The sequence below is a fragment of the Miscanthus floridulus genome, chromosome 15 (genome assembly GCF_019320115.1).
Source record: "Miscanthus floridulus cultivar M001 chromosome 15, ASM1932011v1, whole genome shotgun sequence".
NCBI lineage: Eukaryota > Viridiplantae > Streptophyta > Magnoliopsida > Poales > Poaceae > Miscanthus > Miscanthus floridulus.
The window spans coordinates 36,719,260-36,733,142 of NC_089594.1; the positions used below are offsets into that span (position 1 = coordinate 36,719,260).

The 13,883-nt window shown below is 45.8% G+C and overlaps 1 long non-coding RNA gene across 5 annotated transcripts; it reads left to right on the plus strand.

Moving 5' to 3' along the window:
• The first annotated feature begins 2,562 nt into the window (after window positions 1-2,562).
• On the plus strand, window positions 2,563-10,713 carry LOC136507962 (uncharacterized). 5 transcript variants are annotated; one of them, XR_010771807.1, is made up of 6 exons: window positions 2,563-3,061; window positions 3,461-4,232; window positions 7,171-7,392; window positions 7,560-7,798; window positions 7,870-9,790; window positions 10,043-10,713. It is a non-coding gene; the product is annotated as an uncharacterized lncRNA (long non-coding RNA). The 5 variants fall into 5 exon arrangements; XR_010771805.1 differs by having other exon boundaries at window positions 7,892-9,790; XR_010771808.1 differs by having other exon boundaries at window positions 8,363-9,790.
• The last annotated feature ends 3,170 nt before the right edge of the window (window positions 10,714-13,883 follow it).

Below are 13,883 nucleotides of genomic sequence, written 5' to 3' on the forward strand. Positions count from 1 at the left end.
GCCCGACACGGCCTGGCCGTGCGTGCTGGCGACGATGGCCGGACGGGTGCCTGCGGCAGTAGCGCACGATGGTGCAGGCAGCCGGGAAAGATACGCGACGCGCACGGGGTGGCTCGAGGAACGTGAAGGTGAGGCCGGTTGGGACTAAGGAGCGTCGGAGGAGCGGAACCACGTGGAGGCAGGGAGCTCAGCCGGCCCAGCCATAGTGGACGCGGCCACGCCCCGCGTGCAAGCACCAGAGAGCAAGGGAGAAAATGAGCGAGCAGGAGGGAGGAGGGAGGGCGCTCGGCTGTCCAAGACAAGGAGAGCGAGGCGAGGTGGCGCTCATGCGACAAGCGAGGCTAGCCACGCGGCCCTCGGTTCCTGCACACAGTCCGCCATGAAGGGCACGCAGCACAGTTCAAAATTTCTAATTCTACCCCAAAAGTGCGACTGAACATCGATATTTCTCCCTTCTTAAATCCTAATTCGTTAAGTCTTGGCATAAGATGTAGTAACAAATATTGTAGATCTATATGAGGACTACAACTTTACTTAAAGGTTTTTGGTCTAACTCGGATTATATTGGAATATAGAGAGCTGCAAAGTAGGGTTCATGAAACTGAAAGTTCAGTTTTCAGTTACCCAGACTTAGCAATTTTTTCGGACTCTGAAAACAGCAGCAGATTCAAAGTTTGATCCTCAGTTTGACTTGCTTACAAGACGATCTAGCTCTTGGTTCAAAAACAAAGTTTGTTCTATTTCACTCAAACTTCAACTTTTATTTAAGTTCCACTTCCATGCAAATACTCTAAGCCACAGTTCAAACCAAGTCAAAGTAGCATCACGTTAAAGCTTAAATTAGAGTTTTAGACCGATTGAAGCATTTTTTTGACCTTTGCTCGGCACGAACCCTTCATGACTTTTGTTGTAGAGTTCAATTAGAGTCATTTGGGTAAGGTAGCAAGGTTTGGTTGATGACCTATAATTCCATTCACTTAATAAAGCAATCCAAGAAAGAATGTAACTCATCATTTCATGCGACTTTTTGATTTCAAACTTCATGAAACTTTTCCACTGGTCGAGATGGATGCATGTTGATGTAATGTACATGAAATAAACATGTTTAACATTACTCTTGTATAATCTTAACAAGGGTACACATGTAAGTAAAGGTGTGTTGTCCCAGTTTAAGTTGGAGCTCACTCTTGTAGATTTGATCTTGACACATTCATCACCACTTAACATGTCATGTTTGAGATCAAACCCATTGCTTAGCTGGTGACAAACACCTGGGGTGTTACACCCTGAGCGGCGTAGTTCGTGGCGCGGCTCATGGCCGGGCGAGGTCCTCGAGCGGCGGCGGCTGGCAGCCGGGCGAGCTCCTCCCGAGCGATGCGACGGACCTCGAAATAGCACGGACAACGGTGAAGTCACGACCAGGCCATGGCAAAGGTCGCAGCCAGGGGGCCCAGCGGCGCGTCCTTGAGCATCGCGTGGAAGACGCCAATTCATTTTTTTATTCTAATGAACCCATGCAAGATCTTGCATCGACTCTTCTCTCTCCTCAACAAGTCGGCATCCTCCAGTGATTAAATCAACACGTCCAAGCTCCACGTAGGATCGTGAGTCGCTTTGTGGAAGCCACTGGAGAAGCCCTTAGGGTCGGGGCATCGCCGCATTGTGCGCTGGCGGCGGCGGCACCTGGCGGCCTTGGTCGATTGAATGGAGTGTGCCGATGAATAGGGTTCGATGGAATGAACATGCTCGACTCAGAACTGATGTAAATGGGCCTCCAACCCAATCTAAAATGGTTTATTTTTTCTTCGATTAGATATGTGAATTATTTGTTTCTCAAAAAAAAGATATGTGAATTATTTCCTTTAAAAAAAGATATGTGAATTATTTTATAGAGTCTAAAAAGGTGTTGCGTTCCATAGCTACCTTCTAGGTACGTCGTCCCAATTACCTAGGGATCATGATCCTCTCTTCGAACCAATCGTCCCGAAGAAGCATTCTACGAACTAGGAACTTAAAATTGTCGATCCACATCCCGCGTACGGGTGGCTTTCTTCTGCATGCAAAACATGTACTGTGATGTAGAAAAAAAGCAAGTACCAAACTACCATGGAGCACAATAGACATTGATTCTATATCGCCTACTACCTACGTACCATAATAAATAAGTTTCTAGAAATTTTCAAAGTGATTAAAGGACGTTAGCAAAAGACGCAAGTACCCTCGTCTCTTTTACTTTCTCGAAGGATATCTCTTGGATGTAGCATACATATTTAGCTTCCGTATTAGGAGGTACTGTTTAATATTTGAGTAAAATGTTTTTTTGGAACAAATTTTAAACCTTTAAAAAGTTATTTATATTGGAACGGAGGGAGTAAGAACAAAGTTGCTACTTCATGCCTTATGAGCGAAGGATGCAAACTGGACACTGGGCATTAGGACCCTAATCTCTATCTCTATAACTAAAAAATCCGTACGGTCAACATCTACCCGGCCGGCAGGACGATAGGTCGTGCGACCCGCGTCTACCCGGCGGGACGAGTACACGTGCGACACTCGGCTCTCTCCACGCGCGTCGTCCTCATCCACCGCCCCCGTCATCACCGTCGCGGGCAGTCCTTGCCATCATCGCCCCTGCGATCCCTCTCCCCTGCGCCCTCGCCCTTCTCTCCCGTAGCCCCCAGTCTCGATCCCTCTCCACTGCGCCTCTCCCTCTCCCCTCGCTCTGCCCTTGCGCTCGTCGCGCCCGCGCCGTCGTCCTCGCCATCGCCCTCGCCCGCGCCGTCGTGCTCGCCGCAAGAAATTGGCCCGGGGTGCCTATCTGCACCGCCGCACGTCGCCGACGCCGCCGTGCCCCGTTCCGCTCTGCCGCGCCACCGCCACAAGGCCGAGCCACTGCCGCAAGGCCATCCTCAACCTATGCCGCCGCCTCGCCCATGCCCGACCCCGCACCTGTCATTCCCTTCTCCTAGGACGGAGCACTGAGGAGGAGAAGATGCCGCCGCACGCACGCAAGGTGCTCAGGTCTACATCGGGCCCTTCGTCGGCGACGAGCACCCAATAGGTATGCCCACTCTTCTCTTCCCTTCGTGCTATGTGAAACCGAGCACACGAACCCTGGAGTCATTTATTTTCAGATCTGATTTTCTGCAGTCTTTGTCGTATATAACTTGTCTTGCCACAAGAAATTAGATTCCCTTGGCACGGTTCCTTTCCAGTTGCATCCAATTAGTATCATAGTTATTGTAGTTTGAGATTTCAGAGTGGGAAGAAGGGGCAGTTCCCTTTCAGAGTAGTTTCAGATTACAGATGTGGTAAATTAGTCCTTTCACATTTTGCAGTCATTAATTATCTTGGTGAATTTCAGTTTACATATATATAATCTAGATAGAATTTTGTATGGTTTGTTCAGAATTGCAAAAACTTAGAATCCAAAAATGATCAAAATTGTTTGCACCTACAGTGGATCTACCAACTGTTGTAGTGTCAAGATTGATCGGGCAGCACAAAGTGGCAGCAAGTTTTCAGTATGACATTTGAAGAAGTGCCCTCTGTTTCTGCTAACTATGCTTTCAAGAATAAAATCGACACTTGAGATTGGTAAGGATTGCTGTGTTTGATATTTTCACACTGCAATTATTGTTTATGAAAAAAACAGTGGCTAAACTCGTTGATAAGCAAGGTCCAAGAAGAGGTTTATACTATTTTGACTAGCTATCAGTATAGGGATTAGCACTACCTATTATATCACTCAATTCTTAAATACGAGTAGTAGCTTGTCAGTTTGAGTCTCTATTTGCATGTGACATTAGCAGCAAATGTATTTGGTTTTCATCAGTTCTGCAGCAGGCAACCTCCGTCACCACCATGCATAGGAGGTTTCAGTCATCAACAGCTTGGCTGCATCATTGTTCAGATCTTTAGTTGGGTCTGTTGTAGCTCGTAGTTTGATTGAATGTGAAATTTTACTTTTGTGCTACTGAGAGCATTCATTTGTTTGTTTATCATCCAATGACAGAATGTAGAGCTCGATGAAATGGCCAGGAAGGGGTGCCCAAGGACAACGTGACCTACGCCACCATCGTCTCCGTGCTGATGAAAGGTCCGTCCTGCTGCTAACCTTGCCGCAACCACGCTACACACGGAGGCTGCTGCTCGCTACTCCCTGCCATGACGAAACGTGGTGTCAGTGCGTCAAGGAGTGCCAGAGCAATAAGGCCATCACTGGTAACAAGGTACGCTGTGCGTTCTCCTAAGTTAACCTACATGTTCTCTATTCGCAAATTTGCTTATTAGTGTGCGGTTGCAGTGAGCATGCAATGTAATTCCAGATCCCCACAACACAAAAATAGGATAGTGAGTATGCATCTCTTTGTACCATTGGTTTTAATTCTTGGCTTCTTTAACATATTCAATCTTTTCTCTCCGGCCCCCGCGTCGCTCCGCCTGAGCGACACGGGCGGCGCCGCCGCCTCCACCAACCCCTCCTCCCTCCCTCCCCGTGACTCCTTGCCGCCGCCAAAGCGTGCTGCTAGAGGCCGCGCAGCCGCGATGATGGTGGCGGCGGGGCCTTCCTCCATCCTCCAACCTTTCTCTCCTTCTCTCCTCCCGGTGCCCGGTGATGGTGGTGGCTGCTCCGGCGGCGGTGGTGGCTGCTCCAGTGGCCGGCTCACGGATCCGCGGCCCGGCGGTCGGATCCGGCTGAGGGTAGATCGACCTCAGCGCCTGACTGCTGTGCGTGGAGCTATGCGGCGGCGCTGAACTGGCGCCCCACGCCATGAATCTACGGCCGGCGCCGCGGTGGCGTTGGTGCTCGCCGGCGTTGCGGGCTCCAGCACGGCGTGGAGTGGGCGGGGCGCGGTGGCGGTGCGGCAGAGGCGTGATGCTGGGGCCCGCGGCCAGATCCGGCGAAGGTGGGGAGCGTCGGGGCTCCTGCCCGAGCCTGGGGCGGCGGCGGCCTGCCGGGCCGGCTCGTGCACGTCTGCTGGGATCAGGCGGCGGTCGGTGGCCGGCCAGGGGCCCGTGCACGCGCTGCTGTGCAACTGCGCGGTGCTGGCTCTCGGCAAGCTCGGCGATGGCGGCGGCAGCGACCGTGGTTGGAAGGATGGGCGGGTGATGCGACGGCGAGCTCGACGCGGCCGAATCTGGAGCTTCGGTGCCTGGACCCGGCACTCTCTCGGAGGGCTGGCGAGGGCGGTGGCTGGCCAAGGCGGAGGCGGCGGCGACAACAAAGGGTGTCGGCACCGGTGCTCTACTGCCGGTTCTGACACCGCTGGGCAGGGGGCGGCGTCCACGGGGGTGGGGCGCGTGTCTGGTGGTGGCTGACGTCGGATCGCAGCGTCGGCAGCACGTGCCAAGAGCCGGCGACAGCGGCCGCCTGAGGCGTTGGTCGTGCGGCGGTGTTTTCGCGAGCAGCGGAGTTAGGTCCGGCTCCGCGTTGCCCGGCCGGAGGGGGTGACGGCCGACGCAGCTGTGCGGCTGCTGCGTGCAGCCGGCGCGTCGAGGCCCCTCTGAAGGGGTTACTGTGGAGCGGCAGGACAACGGTGAAGGCAGTGACGGATGGCAAGGGGCCTTGTTTCTTGGCCCGACGTTCGTGCTTGAGGACTCCTTGGGCGAAAGCCTAGCGACGGCGACACCTGTGGGTGCCGCTTTCCCTGTTGGGGGCGTCGTGTATCCCCACTAGCACTATCATCCAAGGGTGAAAGCCCGGTCCACTTTGGACGTGCGACGGTGGCGCCATCGGCGTCGCTACCTTCCTGAAGGCGTCGCGTTTGGATTTCGTCGTGGCCTCGATGTCTCCTCGGTGATTGTTCTTCGCTTCTTGGCGCCTCGATGACGCGTGGAGGTGGGTCTTGCTGCGAGAAGTCGAAGCTGCTGCGTCAGGGACGTGGCTCTGCAACGATGACACGCGGCGAGCACCCTCCTTCATCATTGGCTGGGGTCTGCTAGGGGTCGGCAAGCGCTGGAGGCCAGGCGGGTGGCCGTGATTGGAAGTCGGAGCTGCTCTTTGCGGGGTGCTAGAGCTTGGCAACGATGACCGGTTGCGGCTGCTTGCTTTGGGCTCGTTGGTGGGTGGCTTGTGTGTGGACTGCCATGAGAAGTCGGAGCTGCAGGCGTCTTCTGCCATGCTCGGCAACGATAACCCATGGTAGTGTGCCGTGTTAGTGCTCAGCTGCGTCGTGTGGGTTGGTTAGCCTTCGGGTGCCCTTTTGACATCCCGTTGGCTAGCCCTCTTGTACATAAATTCTTTCTGTCTTAATTGAGCGGCAGAGCTCCTGCCTTTGTTTCAAAAAAAAATTAACATATTCAACTAAGGTGTTCGTATAGCCAATTTCTTTCGAAAGAAATTGAGAACAAATAGTTCTATCCTATAGCAGAGGCCTGTTATTTTGTGACATGTCATATGCTATCAGTATTCCAAAGAAGAAATACATCATCGAATCAGATATTGAACTGCTTGTGCATCCAGTTATGACGTGAAATGCCTATTTCACATCCTTGGCTTGGAGACGATTTGAACTACTTTGTCATCTTTTATGGAACAACCTATTGTTTGTAGCTCTAAGCATATGAAATCAAGAGTCAAGATGTTGATTGTAGAATCTCCCACAACTAAAAAGCCTAAAGAGGAGACACTGTTTTGGTGCGACAAAAACTTCGCCTCACCTCGTCGGTCTACCCTACGATCCTTGGCCGCTCTCTCCACTCGATAGAAAAGGAAACCACCATGCTGCGATTCCCGCCCGCTTTCACCGCGCTTTAGAAAAGAAAAGGAAATCGCCGTCCGCGTCGCTCCCCTGGCATTCATTGGCAGACAGTTTCTCTCCACGCGCTTTAGTGAAGATGTCCCTTTCTTCAGACGAACAAGTAATTTTGAGTATGACATTATTTATTAGTGTATATGAAAATTGTCCTCTGATGGGTTGACTTAATTCTTTTTCTGTGAAACTCAAAAAGACTTATCAGTCTGTATCCAGAAGAAAGCAAAGTCACAAGGTGCTAAGAAATGGCCTTGATATTTCTAGGTACTTCTAGGTTCTGATCCCGACAAGTGCTGAAGAATCCAAATATATATCATATACGAATAGCTCTTTTACAGTTTTAGAAAAAGGTAACAATGCGCATGCTTGCTAACAATGTTTCTTGCTGTTGCCTTTACCATGTGCAAACCAGACCCCTTCAACGGACACAGCGGCTGATGCACCTAAATTTCCTTTGGGATGGACTTCAGGTCCTATAGGGCCGGATTGCATTGCTACTACATGTCTGTTTAGCACCTTGTTCTATCTATTTGCTTCGACGTAGTGCATGGTTCCAAGAGCTTCACAAGCAGAGTGCAGAGAGTTGCTGAATTGAAAAAGGAAATTGGAGAAGTCAGAAAATTCTATTCAGTCAGTACGTTACCCCTTATCTCAACTTTTTAAATTTCGGATAAGTTATTTATATTTTGTTATTATTATGGTATATTATCCTAGATACCATGTGTGTTTATTATTTTTCATCCAAGCAGATACTTTGCCAACTTATTTGTAGAGATTTGAGATTTCTTTTTACTCTTCTAGGTCCTTTCAATCTGTGATTGGGAGCTTCAGCAAATATAACATGTTTATGGGACTATGTGAGTTTTGACTTTTGAATGCGGCACCAGTCATACTGAATCAGGTCCAGACTCAAAAAACACAGCAGATACTAATTCTTCAGGTCAAGGCACATCCAAAGATCATGAGGGTTCTGTTATAGTTACTAGGCCTGATGGCATGCCAGCACATATTAGGATGCCAGTGTTTGGTTTTGCCTAGATGTATGTGTTTCCTCACAGCTTATTACTTCTCTTCATTATGTCATTCTTCTACTACATAAAATTTTCAGCAGGTTGCATCTTTGCACTCTGCAGGAACCCTCCTAACTGATGGACATCTCAATATGGACATCATATAGCTAATGACAAAGGATAAACTTTTTTTTAAAAAAGTACATACTATGTAGCTGTTTAGTCATGAGATAGCTAGCCATGAGATATCATAGCTATTTCTGTTGTTTGGTCAGTCTGAGGTGTACTGAACCCGCATCATAGAGTGCATGACTATCATACATACTTCTATTTTCAATTCTATTTTCCATGTATGATGATAACCTCATTTGCCAGTTTAGTGCTGATTGAAAAATACTTTGGTGTTGCCCAATTGAATAGAAAACACATATTTGAAGAGAACTTCATATCATTATTAACACGTTAGTTGTGCATAAAACCTAGAATTGTTGTGCTTTTTGTTAGCTGAGTTATCATTTTTCTTAGTATGTGCTCATCTTCATCTCACTTTCAACAATCCTCCCTCCAAATGTTTTGATTTTTCAAAAAATTCAGGGGCTATTCCTCTCTGGAAATACTATCAAATTTATTTCAACTGGAAAGATGGTGAAGATTGCATCAGCTATGATCTCCATACAATTTAAGGTGCAACCAATCGCTTTTACTTCAAAAACAAATTGAAAAGAAACAATACTCAGATTATTGTTTGTTAACAATGCAAGATTGAGCCATCAACAAATAGCTGCACAGTGTATTAATCTCAAGAATAATTAATGTATCTTTGCCTGAAATCTCGGACGTTCGAAATTGTTTCTGACCCTCTGTTTTAAATGAGCTCATTAAGGTTGAAATAAAGTTCAAGATGCACTTGTATATATTCAAGTCATGGTTCAATGCTTTAGAAAATTTATTCTTTTTGTATGACATTATGATTATATTGTGACCCTTTTTAAAGGCAATTCATGTCGACTTTTTGAATCTTTATTGGCTGCTATCCTACTACAAGTTGTTTGTATATTTTAACGCAAGAAAAACAGTAGTTATTCTTCCATTGCATATGAAATATTAGGCATGTGTGTGTCGCACGTGCATGTCTACTTCAAATTTTATATAATTCACTTTGAACTTAATGTGCGGAAGAACTTTAAATGTTTCTCTGTTACTCTACTTCCCAGTCTTCTGTTATACTATTTCCCAATGATTACACCATTTTGGTTGTTTAATTTGTGTTATCTTAAATGTTATCGTAGCTATTAGAAATAAATGTAACTGAAGCCTATCCGGCTTCCTGTAACTGAAGCCTGTCCGGCTTCTTCTTGTACAACTATATATGAAAGGTTCACCCCTCCCTCCTAGGGAAATGGTAGTTTTTTTTTATAATAGGGAAATGGTAGTTGATGTGGGGGTTTTGATTGTCGATGAGGTCGACGGGATCGACGAGATCGGCACGACTATGTCTCCGGATGCTAGGAAGGTCGACGATGGAGTTGGTAGCGAAGACGGTGGCCGCCGAGGGGCAACGGCACGGTAGCCCGCTCCCAAGAATCAAATAGCAGTTAATGTAAAACAATGCTAGGTTACTTGCAAATAAGACACTTCCCACATAAATGAGGTACCAGAGCTAATTTGATATATTGATAAGAGCATTGTTCTCAATACAAAAGTTGGGATCAAAGTGCTTGAATGCTTGCTCTTTCTTCTGAATGATATAGAACTTACTGGACCAATCAAGCAGGTAACAATCTTTCTTCAAGTATGCTGAATAAATCTATTGCCTCACATTTTCTTCACTATTATTGAATCCTTTTGACAGCTGGATTTGTTCCCAGTTTCAAATGTGTATTGACTGCTGAGTGGCCTGTTCAGGAAGTATACCAGTTATATTTGCAGTGGTCTGTTCAGGAAGTGTTTTTTTTGCAGTTGGTCTAAGAAAGCAAGGACACCGTTGGCTTTTTTCCCCTAGAAGGAGCAGACATTTATTTGGTAATAAGCTTATTTTGAGCCATTATAATTTCCTCTTAGCTATTAGTTGGACAATGCTCTTTTCAATGATTTTGAAAAAATTCTTCGCTGGTGGCTCTGAATACTTTTAGGGTAACAATTCAATTTGGTATATTTTAGCTTACCTTTTCTTGTAGAAGAAACATAGAATTAGAAAATTCGTCTGAATCTTATTGAACATTTGCGGGGATGTTCAGTTATATGATTATTGAACATTTGCGGATTTATGTACAGGGACTTTTGTTTTGGGGGGATGGAACTACGTGGAAGCACTGTTGGTATGGTGTTCATTTTTTCAGGTTTAGTAGTTTATTGAGTATCCATCTATAGAAGAAAGAAAGACGTTCACTTCTTCATGTACACCATATGACGTTATGTGTTATCAATATACCTTTATTTAAACAAATATATACCATGTACATATATGATGTTGTAACAAATGAACCACAGCAAAGTTGAATTGATATTTTTTGTTCAGCATGATTTGTGGACTTACACGATGAGTGGTGTGGGTTTGCGTTTGTTTGTGGGTGTTGACGTGGTGCGGCCCGGGTGGGGCGGCGCATGGGTGGCCACCTGGAGCTGTTGGCGTCGGAGGTGGTTCGGGCGAGGGGCGGGGAAGTTGCGGCGCCACAGATCGCCAGGGGCTCGGCCGAGGTTGTGCGGCACGGGCTACAGTGGCATAGGGTGTCCACCATCATTTTAGTCTTTCATGAAACTTCTGGTCGGTTTTATCAAAAAGAATTTTAGAGGCCGTACAATGTATATTTCTCATCATATGTGTTTTGTATTGTAATTAGTGGAGTTGCAATGTAATTGTTGAAAAAAAGTTTATACGGTGAGTATAACATACTTTGTTTTAAGATTCTGTGAGAGATTTTTTAAGACACGCAATATTATCCATGTGAAGCACTAATATTTATATATATACTCAAACCTATGTACATGATCGTATTGAGATGAGACGGAATTTATTCGTGGATTTATTGGTGCACGAAAAAATGGCTATCGGAGATTTCGTCCTGCCGATACAAAACATTATCTTAGCCGCATCACGGAAAGGTCTATACAGTAGAGTTTGTGAGCCTGCGACGCTGCACTCTCCGTGACTGTTAATTTCATAAATTTTGCTTTATGGATTAAATTTTACTTTAACGTCGGTATTTAATTTCACAGTATTATTATCTTATCGTGCGATCCGTGTGTTTTTAGTACAAAAGTTTAGCTGTCCCATAGCAACGCACAGGCACAAATCTAGTTAGATCTCAAAAGCAAAGAACATGTTGGTTTGTCACAAACATGCATGAGCTCGGAAAGAGAAATTAGTGCAAATCAAAATTGCTTTCCTTGAATCAGCTCCACTGCATGATGCACGTACATCAGTTGTCATATATAAGGATATTGGTCCTATTTGGATATCCTTATGATTATTGTAATCAAATTATATAATCAGATTATGATCCAAACAAGATCAATTATGTTATGGATTATTATAATCAAATCCTTTGATTACCATAATCCCATAACCTAAGAAAAACTTGATTTTTGGCATTATGGATCCTAAAAATCTAAATTGGCCTCTCACCTTTCCTTTTTCTTTTCCATCATCTCCTTTTCTCTCGGCCGCACGGGCTCACGGACAGAAAGCGTCGCCGCGTGTGCTCGCCGTGGTTCCTCCCCAGCACGCCGTTCCTAGTAAATTGGTCATGCACACTCTTTCTAGCGTCAATAGAAAAAAAAATGCACGGTTTTATGTGTATGACGGCAAGGTACAACCTTTATCTCTATAACGAGGAAACTGTAACATCACTTGTTTTTTGTTGAAACATCATTTATTTGAAGCTTTGTTTGCTTAAAAGATGTGAAAACCATGAAGAGCACGCGTCTGAGGGAAATAAAGACATTTGATTCTTTTTTTTTGATAACTAGACATTTGCGGCCTGATTGCTTGTTGTAAACGATCGTAAATTTCGAGCCAGAACAATATTTTTCTCTCACACCAAACCTGCTAGCAGTAATAATTCACGATCGTATACGATCGTTTCAGCCCTAGCCGAACATGCTGTTGATTCTTTGATTGAAGACCACCTGATCGAACCACAGAAGCTTATGTACTTTGATTACATGTGCCGAGCCTACAATATTAAGTAAGGGAAGCGTTCAATCGTTGAGCACAAGGTGCCCAAGACATAGAGGGTTGGAGGTCATATGTAATAGTCATCAGAGAAAGCTGCTTTACCAATGAACCTAAGCTTTTTGTGCACGAAAAGAAAAAGAAAAACGGTCACAGGTGAAGCCAATTAATTCATACTCAATGCCTTTTATACACATGCTGTTTCTTCTGAACTGGAAAGAAAAATGGCATCTGAGCCTTCAGAATAATTTCTCATGAGGAAATAGAATAATATCCTGTTCGTTTCGCTGAAATTTAGCTTATACTGATGCTTATGCTGATTTATTGTGAGAGAAAAACATTGTTCGTTCGCTGAAAAGTACTGCTAAAGTAGTTCAAGCGAACCGTTGGTGATAATCGCCTCCATTTTCACCAACGGTTCGTAACACAAACCGGCAGTGAAAATCATTTCAGCAAAGGTTCGTAATACGAACCGGCGGTGAAAGTGGTGGCGGTGATTAGCAATTCTATAGTAGTGTATATGTTTTCTCACGAAAGGTTTTTAACCAGGCAGTAGTGCAACACAGCTTGCCTATGCAATGTACTCTTTTCTCCTGACTTTTTTCTACTAGGTTTTTGAGGGAGTTTTTGAAGAGGCATGTGAAAGCATCTAGGTCCCTAGTTGAGTTTCAGTGATTAATGACAATATGTGATTATTATGACTAACGTGTGTTTTACAGAGGAAATTAAGTTAGGTCATGCTAATGGAGATCGATTGGGCAATCATGGTGGTCATGCCCCTACGATGGAAATCGTTTCGGTTTTCAAAGGATGGACGACAAGATTAAGGATAGACTAGTTCTAAGTATCGATTGGAGTTGAAGAGACACTTAGAGTAGTTTATGACTTTGTTTTTCCTTTGACCGTACTATTAAGGGGGTATGGACGGATAGCTTGATATAGGTGAGTCTAGTGAGTTAGGTGTGGTGCACACTTGTTAAAACTAGCACTAGGTAGCTCCTAAAAAGCCCTTAGATCAATCGGAGCAAAATTTATTCACATATGATTGAGAATTGGAAGTGAATGGTGGGTCAAATGCTGACCGGACGCTGGCGCAGAGTCCGATCAGTTCATTTGATCAAGGTGATTTCGTCTGGTGCGACCGGGCGCTGAGAGGTGAGTGACTGGACGCTGAGGGCCAGCGTCCGATCGGCTCCAATAAGGTTCTAGAGAGGGAAAATCACGACCCAACGCGTCCGGTCAGTGCTGACCGGACGTTGTCCAGCGTCCGATCACAACTTAAACACTAGAGTTTAGGGTGAACTAACTGGAGCATCCGGTCAACATGACCAGAGCGTCCGATCACCTTGTAGAGGCACATAACAGTTAGTTTTTCAGCTGGGTTTATAAATACTTCATCCATTCGTGTGTGGGGGTACTTTTGCTCATTCAAATAGCTGAGAAACACCTTTGAGAGTGCCAAGAAGAGCGAGGTCCGAGTGAGGTGATTGAGATTTGAGAATCCCAAAGAGCGCCCTCATTAGTGAAAGCAAGAGTAGCAAAGTGTGCATCCACCCTTCTCATTAGGCTCGTCATGGTCAAGTGAGAGTTCATCCTTGTTACTCTTGGTGATCGCCATCACCTAGATGGCTTGGTGGTGATTGGGAGCTTGGTGATCATCCGATGGAGCTTGTGGATGACCCAACTCAAGTTGTGAGCGGTTGTGGGTGATTCACCGCTACGGAGTGTTGAAGAATCAACCCGTAGAGAGCACTTGATTCTTGCGCGGATCAAGGGGGAGCTACACCCTTGCGCGGGTGCTCCAACGAGGACTAGTGGGGAGTGGCGACTCTCCGATACCTCGGCAAAATATCGCCGCGTTCCTCCTTCTTTCTTTACTTTGAGCAATTCAATTCTTGTCATTTACATTCATAGAATTTTCATGCTAGAGTAGGATTGAAA